This window comes from Bos indicus x Bos taurus, chromosome 3 (genome assembly GCF_003369695.1).
Source record: "Bos indicus x Bos taurus breed Angus x Brahman F1 hybrid chromosome 3, Bos_hybrid_MaternalHap_v2.0, whole genome shotgun sequence".
NCBI classification, from domain to species: domain Eukaryota; kingdom Metazoa; phylum Chordata; class Mammalia; order Artiodactyla; family Bovidae; genus Bos; species Bos indicus x Bos taurus.
The window spans coordinates 20951328-20966544 of record NC_040078.1 but is presented as its reverse complement, the minus strand read 5'-3'; the positions used below and the strand labels follow the sequence as shown (position 1 = coordinate 20966544).

Sequence of the window (15217 nt, the reverse complement as noted above, 5' to 3'; positions counted from 1 at the left end):
TAGGCTCCAGTCCATGGGATCACGAAGAGTCGGACACGACTGAGCGACTTCACGTTCACTTTTCACTTTCATGCATTGGAGAAGGAAATGGCAACCCACTCCAGTGTTCTTGCCTGGAGAGTGCCAGGGACGGGTCGCACAGTCTATGGGGTCGCACAGAGTCGGACACGACTGAAGCGACTTAGCAGCAGCAGCAGCAGCACTCGACCATCTTCGCCTCTGGGCAGCTCTTTAGTAGATGTGGTCGGTTTGGCTGCAGCAAGAAAGAGATCAGGTCTAAAGAGGAAACGTGAAAAGGTGCGAGAGCAGCTGGCAAAAGCATGGATGAGACAACCCTAGTTTGTTGGATTTGTTCACAACCCAGGAAGCCTGTGAGGCACAGGCCGTATCCTGAGAGATGAAAATTGTTTTTTATTAAGTAGCTGAATAGGGAGGCAGAACCAGAGAAGGGCATGAAGGAGAGAAAAGCATGAGTATGTGCGTCTAATAATTAAACAGCAAAAATAATGTGGATATGTTTACGTCAAAGAAATTAACCTGCGGGCCTCTGGTGCATCGTGACTGTAAAATGGTTAGTGCTGTGTTGTGGCTTCATTACTGAGAGGAAAACAGGCAGGAAGGCCAGGGGTCTCCAAACGGAGGAAATAGGCTGCAAGTGTCAGACATCTTTTCTCTCTTAAGCGGCAGAAGGAAACAAACTAGTGTTACCTTTTTTCCCCCTTCTCTCTACAAATTTAAAAAGAGGTTTCTCTTAAAATTCTGTGTTGCCATAATGACACCTGGTTCCACCTGAACTTAACTATTCTCAAACCTTGAGGTAACCAATGCATTTTTCTTATGGAAATGTTTGTCTTAAGCCATGTTAATGTACTATGCATTTACCTTAGACTCAGAACCGACTTGACAAACCAGTATATTATACATTGTTCTCCTAATCTATGTTAATGAAACTATATATTTGTATGGAAATCTGCCTTTCTTCAAGATTCATGCCAATTGTTTTACGGCTAAGGATGACTCACCTGGTGCCATTCTCTGAGTTTTGGGACATTTCCTTTCTTTAATTAGCAGACTGCTACAGAGTCCGACAGGACTGAAGTGACTTAGCAGCAGTAGCTATATAACATCCAGCTAAAGACTAGCAGGGGGGTACTCTTTCTGCCCCTTTCTGATGTCTATGTCAGAAGCTTTCTCTATCTCTTTTATACTTTAATAAAACTGTATTACACAAGAGCTCTGAGCGATCAAGCCTCGTCTCTGGGCCTGGATTGAGTTCTTCTCCGGAGGCCAAGAATTCTGGCTCTTTCATGGTTCAGCAACAACTTTTCAATTACCCTCGGTACAAATCCAAGTTAAGCAACTAGACCCCTTAAGAAGCGGTCAGAGAGCAGAGTTTACTCCTGGCCACACAGTACAATGCCATGAGAAGAGGAGTAACCCACAGCGCACACACCTGCCAGTGGCTGCTCAAAGCGAAACCAAGGATGACTGCTTGTCTCACTATTGAGCAAGAAATGTCCCTAAGGGTGAAATACTGCCTCTTAGGGGGCCTTGTCTGAGCTTAGCCATTTTGCTGTTAAAGATAATTCAAATACCAGTGAGGGTTTTGACACTAAATGAGAACAAGTTTGTATAAAATGCAAAGTAGTTGTCATGGTCTAAACCAACTTGTCTTCATTCACCAGCCACTAATTTTGAACTATATAGTTCATGTAAAGCACAAATCTTTAAAACACAATTTGTGGAATTTTAGTAAACATAATCATCACCCAGATCAAGTTATAGAAAATAGCCATCGTCCCAGAAATGTCCTCTGAGCCCTTTTCCAGGCACTTGTTACCCAATCTCAGTTAGTTAATTGCTATTGTGAAGTCTATTGCAGAGGTTACTATTGCTACTGAAATTTAAATGAATGAATGTACATTTTTTTGTATCTGGCTTTTAAAATATTATTTTCATTAAGCATATCTGTATTATTGTGTACGTGTGCGTGCGTGCTAAGTCAGTTCAGTCATGTCCAATTCTTTGTGACCCTGTAGATTGTAGCCCACCAGGCTCCTCTGTCCGTGGATTCTCCAGGTGAAAATACTGGAGTGAGTTGCCATGCCCTTCTCCAAATATTACTCTGTATATCACTTCTTAATTTTGGTTTTATTGTATTAATTTTGGTGTTATTGTTATTGATGAATATTGCTGGTGTTTTGGTGAATATTCTGTACCAGTCTTTTTTGTGTACTTTTGCATTCACAGAAGTACTGCTACTGCTGGGTCATGGAATAGCTGCAAGTTTAACTTTACTAGAAACTGATAAACAGGGCTCTAGAATGGTTTCAAACCAGCAATGATGGTTGCAGTTGCTCCACATTCCTGTCAGCATTTGGTGTACTAATTCTTTTAAACATAACCGTACTGGAGGCTGTGTGATGATACCTTCTTATAGTATTAATGTGAATGTTCCTAATAAATAAAAATATCAAGAATATTGTCTTAGAACTTTTGGTTATTAAGATATCTTCCTTTGTGATCTAGTAAGACATCGGCTTAGCTTTCCCAGAAGGAAACTGGCTGAAAAGGTCCATCGCCACAGTGCTGGTAGATCCTCCCCAGACGTCTCTTGAGACAAGAGACCCAGACTCCTGGTGTTTGGAGCAGCAACAGGTACAGATCAATGACTAGCACAGCACCAGCCTACCCAGCTGGCCTCCCAGGTCTTTGCCATATCCATGCACTTGTCAGTTGACCGAGAGCAGAATATATTTTTAAAATATTCTCTGAGTAACTTGACTTTTCAATTCATCTCACTACCACAAATGCAAAACTATTATCAGCACCATAATCAGAAGTTGGGTATAAAGATCGATGCCAGAATACCAAAAGGATGGTGATCTAGGCAACTCCTCCAACTGCTCTTAATTCAACTTCCCGTGGTCTCTGCCCTGCAGAGAGGATGTTTTCCTCTCTCCCTTGGACACTCAAGCTGAAGACCTGTTGGGACAAATGTTGCTTACACTGTAGGGCAAGAGGAGAGCCAGGGAGAGGGAAGGAGGGGATGATGTAGACCAAGGATGCAGAGGCAACAGGTGGAGTATGTGAGACAGCGCTGAGGCTGTGGGTCCATCCTTCTGGTGGGTGGGCTATGGGTTCTCCTGTGTGTAGGAGAGGGTGTAGGGGTGGGTGAGAGAGATTTGGAGGGCATTCTCTTGAATTCGTTTGGAGAAAGCAGTTTAGAAGAGTAGTGAAAGGCAGATGGAGGGGAGGGTTGTGACCCCAAGTGAACCCTGGAGGGGTCAGGGGCTGCACTGTGCCTACAGGTGTTGTGCCCCTAGTTACCTTGCAAGAGAGAGGCCATGGTCTTGAAGGTGTTTTCCCAGGGTGTAAGCCTTGTCTGTTGCACTTGTGAAAGCTGATGGCTGTGATTTCCCCACCTGTTGGAGGGACGTGGTGCTAGTGAGGGGTTTGAGTCACACCTTTCTCCTGATAATCCCTTGGTTCAGATGACACCTCTTCCATAATGCCTCATTGTGCTATGCTGACCCAGGGCAAGAGCCACACCACTCCATGTACTCAACTGCCTGGGAATTAGGGTAAGCACCTGCATTTTCATGGCCCTCCTGTTTCATGACCAATGTGTATAGATGGGTCCTACTTCTTTTGCCAAGCCTCCTGACTGTGCTGTCTGTGGGCACGTGGGTTCCCCACCTATTGGACTTGGCACTTGCCTGGGGAGCCCTTGAGGGCTGGCTAGCAGGCACCAGCAAGAGAGAAGCCACACCTCAGGAGTTGTGGAAAAACATGGGAAATGTGGCCCAGAGTCCTCATACCTTTGGGGCCAAATAGGGGTCAGGTGGGGGCAGTGGAGGCACCCCTTTCAGGAACAAGGAGGCCAGAGGCTCTCTGGACCAAGGGGCACTTTCCCTTCCAGGCCTAGCCAATTCTAAGGCCTCTCATATGGCTTTCCCTTCTCCCTTTCCCTTCTCCACACCAGCTGTGTTCTTGGGGAGTGTAAGCCATGTCTCCCAACAAGCAGAAATCTCCCAACAAGTGAAATGTCCCAACACACTTCTAGTGCTTGGGGAAGGAGTTGGATCAATGTTTTCTGACAACAGGAGGACAGAGAACTTGTGGTGGCTGGAGGCAACCTCTTGCTTTGTTGGTTCTCTTGGCTGACACGAGGGCCCAGAATGATGCTCCTCCTTGAGCGCTTGGGTGGCACAGCCCAGGGGCTTGACCAGGCTGGTGTTTCTCCCACTGCTGCTTAGGGAACAGCAAGAAATCCTACGGGTCCACTCTTACAGAAGAGATGCCCAGAAAATGCTCCTGTAGAGCCTAGACTGTGCACTAAACCGCTTTGAAATGATTGATTCCCTGGGCCATTCTTCCTTCAGTGAACCTTGGAGAGTGGAGAAATGATTGACGATGCTATACCCTTCACTGGCAGTAAAAATTCCACTTTCCTCTGACTTGCCTCACTGTTCCCTTCCACTCCCTCACTCCAGCATAGAATGTCACTGGTGTTGCTTTCCTGGACAATTTTTTGTCCTTAGCTCCCTTATCTTTAGGAGGCCTGGTGTGCTGCAATTCATGGGGTCACAAAGAGTCGGACACGACTGAGCGACTGATCTCTGATCTGATTCTCAAATAACTTGTGAAGTTACACAAGAAAGTTATAGTAGAAAGGTATTCATATTAGCCTTTCCCAATACTGTAGCTTGAAATCACCCCAATGTTCATCATATGTGAAGTAGTTTTACGTTAGTGTAATGCTTATCATTAATATCAAGTTAAGGTGTGAGAAACGCAAATACACACAGATAGATACATATATGTATATATATATATATCACATAATGTTGGTTGATAATAGCTAGATAGAAAACTGTGCACACATTCACTTGAACTTGAAGAAAGGACAAAGCCGAATTTGAGATAGTTGACATTAGAATTGTTTAAAGTAGTATGGGATGGGTGGGCATTATCTGCTAAGTGTATCAAAGGGGCACGCTTGAATGACAAAAAAAATTACTCTGTCGTGATTCTGGTAATGATTACATGTTGCAATATTCTAATAGCCGCCCTTTACTGTTTTGTGTATTTTGTTGTGTGAACACATTTTAATAATTTCCTTTTAGGATAAAAATTGTGGGTAGGATGTCAGAGAATCCAGTGAAGACAATGACTGGATTGGAGTATATTATAAATTCTTTATTTAAATTCTATTCCGTTTTGTGTAAAAAAGCTTCACTGCTGTTTGAAATATTTCTGCTGCTAAGTCGTTTCAGTCGTGTCCGACTCTGTGCGACCCCATAGACGGCAGCCCACCAGGCTCCGCCGTCCATGGGATTTGCCAGGCAAGAGTACTGGAGTGGGTTGCCATGACCTTCTCCGAGAAATATTTCTACACACACACAAAGATTCTTGTCTGAGTACACAATTTCTTTCGTGGAAGCTACACACAAGACTCATTTAGAGTTTGAAACTGATCTTTAGATATTTTCTCGTAAATGGTGAGACCTGGATCAAGTCCAGAGTGCTTCAGCCTAGAGCACCATTGGGTTGACTTCCGTTCTTCTGACCTTACTCCGTTTGGTGACTAAAGAGTTGTTGTAGATACAATGCAAAAGAAAGAAACACTGCCGTGACTCGGATTCGAACCGAGGTTGCTGCGGCCACAACGCAGAGTACTAACCACTATACGATCACGGCGCGCCACTGTGCTGGCAATAAACTGCGTCTCTGTGCTCCTACATTTTAGTATAGCTGTTTCGTTGAATAACTGTCAAGTACTCCTGCGTTTCCGTCACGTCTTCCTTCCGTTATTCTCTTCCCATTCTGATGCATTTTTCATCTCTTTCAGCCCGCGCCTCAAAACAGGTCTCCTGGGAAGTATCTTTGTTTTGACCTTGCCTCTCCTCCTGGTTACATTTCCCCATTTGACCGATCTTCCCCAACACCTGCTTCCGGCTCACGCCCACAGACCGCAACCTAGCGGAGGGAGGGCAGCGCCAACGGCTCAGGAGCTCAGATGAAGGCGGAGAAAAGAACCGAAAGACCCACTACTGAGCCCACCGGGCGTTCAGCCTCCCTCGAGCCCTCCTCCGCTCAGGCCCGGGGCGTCTCCGGGGCGCTGCATCTGCAGCGAGTGGGGAGCCAGGCGCGGCAGGGACGTTCGGCTGGACTTCTGCCTTCGCAATGCTCAACTTCCGGCTTCCCCACGGGTTCCTCCCGTTTTCATAGGCTTTGGAACGGGTACTGCTGTCCTGCTAAAGGCAGGGAGCTCCCCCTAGAGCGGAAGGCGTGATTGCTTTCTGCCAGATGAAGTTGTGCAGGAGGTAGGAGACAAAGACAACCGTTCCAGAGTCTCTGTGGCGCAATCGGTTAGCGCGTTCGGCTGTTAACCGAAAGGTTGGTGGTTCGAGCCCACCCAGGGACGCCCCGTCCTCCTATTTTAGGACGTAACCTAAGGATTTGCGGTTATTTCTGCGTTGTACATTCTCTTTTGAAAATTTGGAACTAGGACTCCTTTACCCTTCTTGTCACCTATATCTTCTCAACAGGCTAACCTAAGACATGATTATCGCTGATTCTTACAAAAGAATGTTGGCTCTAGAGGAAAACAGGTAGGTCACTTGGAAACCAGGATCGAAAGAACAGAGTCGTTTCATCGTTGCCCTCCGGGTTCCTTTCAACGGTGAGGTTCCGTCCATTGTTTGTATTGGTATTTATTAACCCCTTGCTGGATGGCATCACTGACTCGATGGACGTGAGTCTGGGTGAACTCCGGGAGTTGGTGATGGACAAGGAGGCCTGGCGTGCTGCGATTCATGGGGTCGCAAAGAGTCGGACACGACTGAGCGACCTGAGCGACTGAACTGAACTTACATATACCGTTAAAATTAATTCCTTTTTATGTTGCAGTTCCCTGGTGGTCTAGTGGTTAGGATTCGGCGCTTTCACCGCCGCGGCCCGGGTTCGATTCCCGGTCAGGGAAGGTGTATCTTTCTTGTTTTTTTTTTTGCAGCTTTGCAGGTGGCATTAGTAGTCAAGAACCCGCCTGCCTACGCAGGAGACATAAGAGACGAGAGTTCCATCGTCGCGAAGATCCTCCGGAGAAGGGCATGGCAACCCACTATAGAATTCTTGCCTGAAGATTCCCATGGACAGAAGAACCTGGTGGGCCACAGTCCACAGGGGTGCAAAGAGTCGGACATTGCTGAAGCGACTCAGCAGCACGAATTTAAGTTTAAATTAAATATAAAGACGTTCATTTTTCATAGCTTGGAATGTTGCCATTTTACTCATTTGGAGCTATTGTATAAAGACATATTCTTTGTGCCACCTTTACCCACACATTTTATGTTTTTATCAATTCCTGTAAAGGTGAAGAAAGCAGTGTAGCTCTGCAGTTGTTGTTCAGTCACTAAGTCAGGTCTGACTCTTTATGACTCCATGGACTGCAGCATGCCAGGTTTCCCTGTCCTTCACTATCTTCAGGAGTTTGGCTCAAATTTATGTCCATTGAATCAGTCATACTATCTAGCCATCTCATCCTCTATTGCCCTCTTCTCCTGTCTTCAATCTTTCCCAGCATCAGGGTCTTTTCCAATGAGTTGACTCTTCACATTAGGTAACCAAAGGATTGGACCTTCAGCTTTAGCATCTGTCCTTCAAATGAATATTCAGGATTGATTTCCCTTAGGATTGACTGGTTTGGTCTCCTTGCAGTCCAAGGCACTCTCAAGAGTCTTCTCCAATACCACAGATCAAAAACATCAATTCTTTGGTGCTCAGCCTTCTCTATGGTCCAACTCTCACATCAGTACACAACTATTGGAAAAACCATAGCTTTGACTATATGGACCTTTATCATCTTTTAGGCTTTTAAATAGTTCAGCTGGAATTCCATTGCCTCCACTAGCTTTGTTCTTAGTGATGTTTCCTAAGGCCCACATGACTTCACACTCCAAGATGTCTGGCTCTAGGTGAGTGACCGCACCACTGTGGTTATCCTGGTCATTAAGACCTTTTTTGTATAGTTCTTCTGTGTTTTCTTGCCACCTCTTCTTATTCTATTTTGCTTCTTCTGTTAGATCCTTACTGTTTCTTTTATCATGCCCCTCCTTACAAGAAATGTTCCCTTGATCTCTCCATTTTTCTTGAAGAGATCTCCGGTCTTTCCCATTCTATTTTTTCCTTCTAGTTCTTTGCATTGTTCACTTAAAAAGGCTTTCTTATCTCTCCTTGCTATATTATCTGGAACTCTGCATTCAGATGGGTATATCTTTTCCTTTCTCCTTTGCCTTTTACTTCTCTTCTTTCCTCAGCTATTTGTAAAGCCTCCTCAGACAACCATTTTGCCTTCTTGCATTTCATTTTCTTTGAGATTCTCCTTTCTATAGGAGGCAGTTTTGGTCACTGCCTCCTATACAATGTAACAAACGCCTATCCATAGTTTTTCAGGCACTCTGTCTATCAGATCTAACCCCTTGAATCTATTCGTCACCTCTACTGTGTAATCATAAGGGATTTGATTTAAGTCATACCTGAGTGGCCTAGTGGTTTTCCCTATTTTCATCAAGTTAAGCCTGAATTTTGCAGTAAGGAGCTGATGATCTAAGCCACAGTCAGCTCTGCGCCTTGTTTATGCTGATTGTATATTGCTTCTCCATCTTCAGCTGCAAAGAATATAATCAATCTAATTTCAGAATTGACCATTTGGTCATGTCCTTGAGTAGAGTCATCTCTTGTGTTCTTGGGAAAGGGTCTTTGCTATGACCAGTGTGTTCTCTTGATATAACTCTTAGCCTTTGTTCTGCTTTTTTAGTTTATTAAGGAACCTCCATTCTGTTCTCCTAAGTGGCTATACCAATTTACATTCCTACCAAGAGTGTAGGAGGGGACCCACTCCACTTATTATCACTCAGTTCTAACCAAGGGTATCGCTACAACAATACTAAACCCAGTGGAACAATGGCACATACAAAGATGACTAGGAACTTCAGCATACTGAAGTTAGGGATTTCTGGTACCATACCACTTTCTTGTGTCCACATATACAAATTAAAAAACACTTCTTACTTCCTCCTGCCCACATATTAATCAGGCATTTATTTTTTTCAGTAAAAACAAAGCAAGACTTAAACTACCTTGGAGGCCTCAGTTTTCTGTCCCACTTGCCTCACCATTCCTCTGCTTCCTCTCATTAGATTTTCATTTATTTGTGCCGTCCTGCAGCATTTCCTTCTTCAAACCCCAGGCCCCCTCTCAGGAACAGAGGTAAATGAAGAATTGTAGTATTGTTGACATTACAGACTTGTTCCCTGAATAGAAGTCAACTCAAAGAAGAGCATTTTTTTGTCCATCCCAGGATTTCTTTTGTTTAAAAAAAAAGAGCTTAGAAAAGTAACACTTAAATATTTGTTTTTCCGACAAAGAGAAATTTGAAGTAACACTGCTGGCATCTGGGTATTAAGCTAAATGGAAGCTTTTACATTCACCATGGTGCTGAGGAGAAATGACAGTCAAAACTGGTTGGAAAGAGGCTTCTGAGTCCATAAGACATGTCACTTCCACTAAAGGGAAGTATTGTTTCCACCTCTCCATTTGTAGTTGGAATATGCAGAAGCTTTTATTCTGAAGGAGGTAAGGAGCAAGTTGTGGGAGGGCAATTGACTCAGTCTGGTCCTGAAATCATTTAACTAACAGGTGTTCTTGTGAGCCCCCAAATTGTTCTGTGACATGACTTCCTCAGTCATGTCTCCAATGTCTGAAACCTCCTGAGACCTCCAGAGCTAGAGTGGTTTGAAAGAGCAGAAGATGAAAGAAACACTAGCCTAGGTTCTCATAAGCACATTCCAGAGTGTGGTGCGAAGACTTCCAGTCCCTTGAGCTATCAACTAAGTGGGTTTGGAGCATGAACCTACTTGGAATCAAAGCTTCCTATTGAGTCTTTTCAGGTAGATTCTCTACATGGTTGACTTTTGCTGTCATTTCAGCAGTGATCTCATCCTCTTTGCCCTTATCATTTAAATCAAATAACAAAAAGCCCTAATTAGTAGTGTTGGTGGACATAAAAGAAATATTTTCATCCAAAGCTCTGGGAATTAAAGGTAAAATTTGCTCTCAAAGTAGTTTTCTTATGTTGGCAGAATTTAGTTCTTTGTAACTGTGTATCCTTGGAAGGCTGATTGGTGTGCCCCCAAACCTGTTTCCAACTCTTGCTTAGTTCAGTGAGCTTAGATCTATCTCCAGCGTTCCTCTGGGATCCAAGATGTCTTTATATTTCTTGTATTTTCAAACAAAACCTTTCTGAAAAGAGTACATCAGTGTCTTTCCAAAACAGAGATGATTCTACCCAGTTTTTGAATGAACGTTTTTCACATTGAGGCAACCGGTCCACTGTAGCACCCCACCCTCTCCTGAATTCAGTGCTCCAAATTCAGACTATGTGATATCCAAAATTCAACTGCATCATATACCAGGAGCAATATCTCCAGAAAGAATTAAGACAGTGCTTCAGTGGAAGGAGAGCATAGGGTTCTGCTTGGGGCCTGTATTGCCTTTCCCTGGAAGCAAAGACCCAGGATTTTCACATCTGGATTAGCATCCCACATCTCAGGCAGGAGTCAGAATCTCAAATCTCCTGATTTGAAAACAGAATACCAGTTGAAAGTTTTCACCCCTTGAATCTGGGAGCTCCTGGATGCTGCCTGCAGGAGTTAGGGCACATGCACAGATCAGAGGGTGAGAGAGCTCTGTGCAGGCCAAGATCAGTGGGACTCCTCCCCTCCGCCACCCTTTATTCCCCTTCATTTCATTGCTCTGCCAGCTCATTTCTCTTAAGCTTCGGTGTTTCTTTCTTGCTTTCCCTCAGAAATGGGAGATCCCTCTGGCTCTTGTCACTTTCCTTTGTTCTGTTTCATCAGATTTCAAGTCTTATAGTCTAACCAGGTCTTCATGTTTTAAACAGTTCCATAGCCAAGCCTGAAGGTCTCAGAGCATTTGGCTGTTTTAAAATGGTCAATCTCTTATCCAAGTCAGCTCTTGATTACATGCTTGAATTGAACAAAAGACCAGCCATGAGGCCAAGTGTGAACTATTCACATCACTGGGCTACCACCTAGTGGGGGACCAAGGTCCAGAAAATACAGACAGTCATGGTGACTATACTTCTTTTGACTTTAGGTTCTTTATCCCCTTAGATGGTTCTTGTTGCCCTAATGTCCAGGGAGCAAGTGACGAGAATGAAGACAGAAAACAAAATCTGGTGCAATGGGTCAGGGGACCTGCAGCCTCTATTGGACTGAGGTGCAGAGTCCACTCTGAGTCCAGCTTTTGGTCCTAATTGCAGACTACAAGACTTTCTCAGATCTTATTTTTCTCAAGACACATGCTGTGTTAATCATGTACCCCTAAATGTCATGGACTACACTGACATAGTCCAGATCTCCTTGTGTTTACCCCAGGCTGTTCCCTTCTGGGCTAGTCTTTGGAACAACTAGCAAGTGTATAGGCAGCGTTCTGGAGAAGGAAATGGCAACCCACTCCAGTGTTCTTGCCTAGAGAATCCTGTGGACCGAGGAGCCTGGTGGGCTGCTATCCATAGGGTCGCACAGAGTCAGACACGACCGAAGTGACTTAGCAGCAGCAGCAGCAGCAGCAGCAGCAGGCAGCATTCATGCCTGATGCCATCCCAGTGTTCCAAGGTCCATGCTTTCATGATCCCAGTCATACTCCCTTCTGGGTCTGGCCTTGGGGTTTGTAACAAGGAGATAATTTTTAAGAAAAACATGAAAGATAATTATTAACATGATTTCTTAATATATGCTATTTCTCCAGATGCTATTTCTGTGGAATTTCTCAAGGCCGTGAAAGTATATTATTAGGAATTCCCATTACAGGTTCTTCTTATAGGAAAGTATCTCAGATGGAAAGCAGGTAGAAACTGCTTTTGTGAAAGACTTTCACATATCCTTTTTTTTTCAATGTCTGTGGAAGGGCAAGAAAAAACCCCATCAAGTGTGTCTCTGGATTCCTCTGGAATCCTGGCTGTAGAAGCCTGATCACTAACCCATGTTGGAGAGAAGCACAGTTGAATATGAACCACAAATCAAGATACCTCAGACTGGAGCCAGGACCATTCAAGACCAGAACAGGACAGGGCCAAGCACCGTTGTTTCTTGGGTTGTTAAAGCATGGGTTCAGTAAGTAAGTGTTAAGTAATCTAAATATATGAAAATCCTTTAGCAATTCCAGGGTGGTTTTAGAGTAGAACAATGTTGTGTACTGCCAGATTCTTAAAAAAGACATTCCCAAAATATTTTTTAAAAATTAATGAGATTATCTTAAAAAAAAAAAAAAAAAAAAAGACTAAGCACCATCATTACAAGGCGGCCATTTACCTGACAACAGTGATTCAGACAACTCTGGAAAGCTCTTGAGAATTATCCCCTACTTTTGAGGAGATAATTTACCACTTGCTCCCTTCATCCTCCCACCACAGGAAAGAGTCTTCACTTTTTTGTGGCATCAGAAGCATTTACAATGTTGGTAGGAATTAAAATGGTGCATCCACTATGGAAAACGTGTAGAGATTCCTTTAAAAATTAATAATAAAACAACCATATGATCCAGCTATTCCACTTCTGGGTTTTTACCTAGAAAATACAAAACCACTAATTGGAATAGATATATACACCCATATGTACATCACAGCATGATTTATAATAGTCAAAATATAGAAACAACTCAAGTGTCTATCAACAGATGAATGGATAAAGAAGACATACATACACAATGCAGTACTGCTGCTGCTGCTGCTAAGTTGCTTCAGTCGTGTCCAACTCTGTGTGACCCCAGAGATGGCAGCCCACCAGGCTCCCCCGTCCCTGGGATTCTCCAGGCAAGAACACTGGAGTGGGTTGCCATTTCCTTCTCCAATGCATGAAAGTGAAAAGTGAAAGTGAAGTCGCTCAGTCGTGTCCGACCCTCAGTGACCCCATGGACTGCAGCCTTCCAGGCTGCTCCGTCCATGGGATTTTCCAGGCAAGAGTACTACTCGGCCTTAAAAAAAAACAAAATCTGCCATTTGTTACAACATGGATGAACTTGAGGGTATAATGCTAAGTGAAATAAGCAAATGAATAGAAATACTATGTGATTTCACTCATATATGGAATTTTTAAAATGTTTTAATGAATGAACAAACCAAATCATACAAAAACAAGCACATAGGTACAGAGAACAGAGGAATGGTTACCAGAGAGGAAGGAGGAGGAGTGAGAGGGAAGTGATAAAGTAATTTGTTATAAACATAAAATATTCTAGCAGGACACAGAGAGCCAGGCTAGAACTGAGGAGGCAGCTGCACTTTCTTGAAGGGTCTCTCCCAAAGTGAGTGGTTCCAGCACTCAGTTTAACCCAAGACCCCACAGCCCACTAAAGCAACTAAGCAGAGTCCACAGGGCAGCAGGGCTGAGGGGATACTAGCCTAGTCCTGTTTCTTCTAAAAGCTCTAGGCCTGCCTGGCCTGCACTATCAGAAGAGCTGAATAAATTTTCACCTGAAGCTTCTTATAGGAAAAGAAGAAGAGGCTTCTTAAAGGAGAACAGGGCAAAAGGACAAAATCTTCCCCTGGCCTTGGAGAACAGGTCCTGCAAAAGGTGGTTTTGAGGGACATGCCAAAGGAAGGGAGTAATAGTGGCCCAAAGACTGATCTTGAGATGTCTGCAAGTTACTTTCAAATGGTGGAGTAAATCATGTATATGGAGAGAGAGTGAGAAAGCAAATGTGAGAAAGTGTTAACTGTACACTTAGGTGAAGAATGAAAGTGAGAGGGTTAGCAGTGTCCACCTCCTGGCGAACCCATGGACTGTAGCCTGCCAGTCTTTTCTGTCTATAGAATTCTCCAGGCAAGAATACTAGAGTGGGTAGCCATTCCCTTCTCCAGGGGAACTTTCCCACCCAGGGGTCAAATCTAGGTCTCCCACATTGCAGGCAGATTCTTTACTGTCTGAGGCATCGGGGAAGTGAAGAATATATTCTATTAATATATTTGTAAAATTTTATAGGTTTCAAACTTTTTTTTTTCTTTTTCTTTTTAAAGGAGTAATTGGTGCTCAGTATTTCTTTTTAAAAGAGTAATTGGTGCTCAGGTCCCAAGTTCTCTTTAGATGGACCCTCAAAGTGAGATTCTGGGTTCCTGAGATGAAGGGAGGAGTGGAGGTGAAGGGCTGTCCAGGCTGCTCCTCACATTTCCCCCTACCACTCTGGGAGATGCCCTGGACTTGTGGCCCAGTCTCACTGACTTAAGGATTCAATGCAGAGATTTTACTGCATGGGGACACTGGGGTCCATCACACTTGTGGAAAATGAAAGTGTTCGTCGCGGACTGTAGCAGCCAGGCCCTTCTGTCCTTGAAAATTTCCAAGTCAGAATACTGGAGTGGGTTGCCATTCCCGACTCGAGGGTATCTTTCTGACCTAGGGATACGAACTCAGGTCTCCCGCATTGCCGGCAGATTCTTTAGGTTTGAGCCACAGGGAGCAAGTGAAAACTCTGTACGTGGAGATGAAAGCAAAAGAGACACTTTCTCTGACCGGGAATCGAACCCGGGCCGCGGCGGTGAAAGCGCCAAATCCTAGCCACTAGACCACCAGGGAACTACGTGCTGTGTACATCGTTAAGTTACAACAGGAAACCTGCAGAGTGTGTGGTGTCTCTAGCCCTCCTATTCTGAGTTCCGCACCCCCCTCCAAGGAATTGTACCCAAAGAACGTTCTTTCCCTGCTTTCTCCAAATGAGGAGCTCCACACCAAAGGCCGAGCGCTCTGCGTGACAGTGGACGCGCCCGCGAGGTTCACCTGATCCTCACGTCCCCATGACTTGCCCAGTCCCGGCGCACCTCACAACTGCCCTGGAGACGCGCCTTTTCCCGGTGAGCGCGCGTGGAGAGCAGGTCGCCGGGGCGGGGACAGGAGAGGCGGGAGGGCAGCCGCGCGGGTGAGACCTCGGGATCCCCAACGACACGAAAGACTCCTGGCGGGTGCAGGAACCGGGAGGGCTGGATGGAAAACGCTTGCGAACAAGGCTCCGCGCCCAGACTTGGATTCCGTCCGGTCTTCCCCCACGACCTGCTGCCCTGCGGTTCTCCCGCCTTGGATGACGCCATCTCTAGCTCCCTGCGCTCAGACCTCCAGTTGTCCCTGACGCCGCGCTTTCC

At 44.8% G+C, this 15217-nt stretch overlaps 4 non-coding genes across 4 annotated transcripts; 2 read left to right on the top strand and 2 right to left on the bottom strand.

Annotated features, from left to right (window-relative positions):
- Positions 1 to 5631: 5631 nt before the first annotated feature.
- On the bottom strand, positions 5632 to 5703 carry TRNAH-GUG. Its single transcript has one exon. It is a non-coding gene; the product is annotated as a tRNA-His (tRNA).
- A 653-nt stretch (positions 5704 to 6356) lies between these two features.
- TRNAN-GUU lies at positions 6357 to 6430 on the top strand. Its single transcript has one exon. It is a non-coding gene; the product is annotated as a tRNA-Asn (tRNA).
- Positions 6431 to 6916: 486 nt separating this feature from the next.
- Positions 6917 to 6988, top strand: TRNAE-UUC. The gene has a single exon. It is a non-coding gene; the product is annotated as a tRNA-Glu (tRNA).
- A 7597-nt stretch (positions 6989 to 14585) lies between these two features.
- On the bottom strand, positions 14586 to 14657 carry TRNAE-UUC. The gene has a single exon. It is a non-coding gene; the product is annotated as a tRNA-Glu (tRNA).
- Positions 14658 to 15217: the final 560 nt, after the last annotated feature.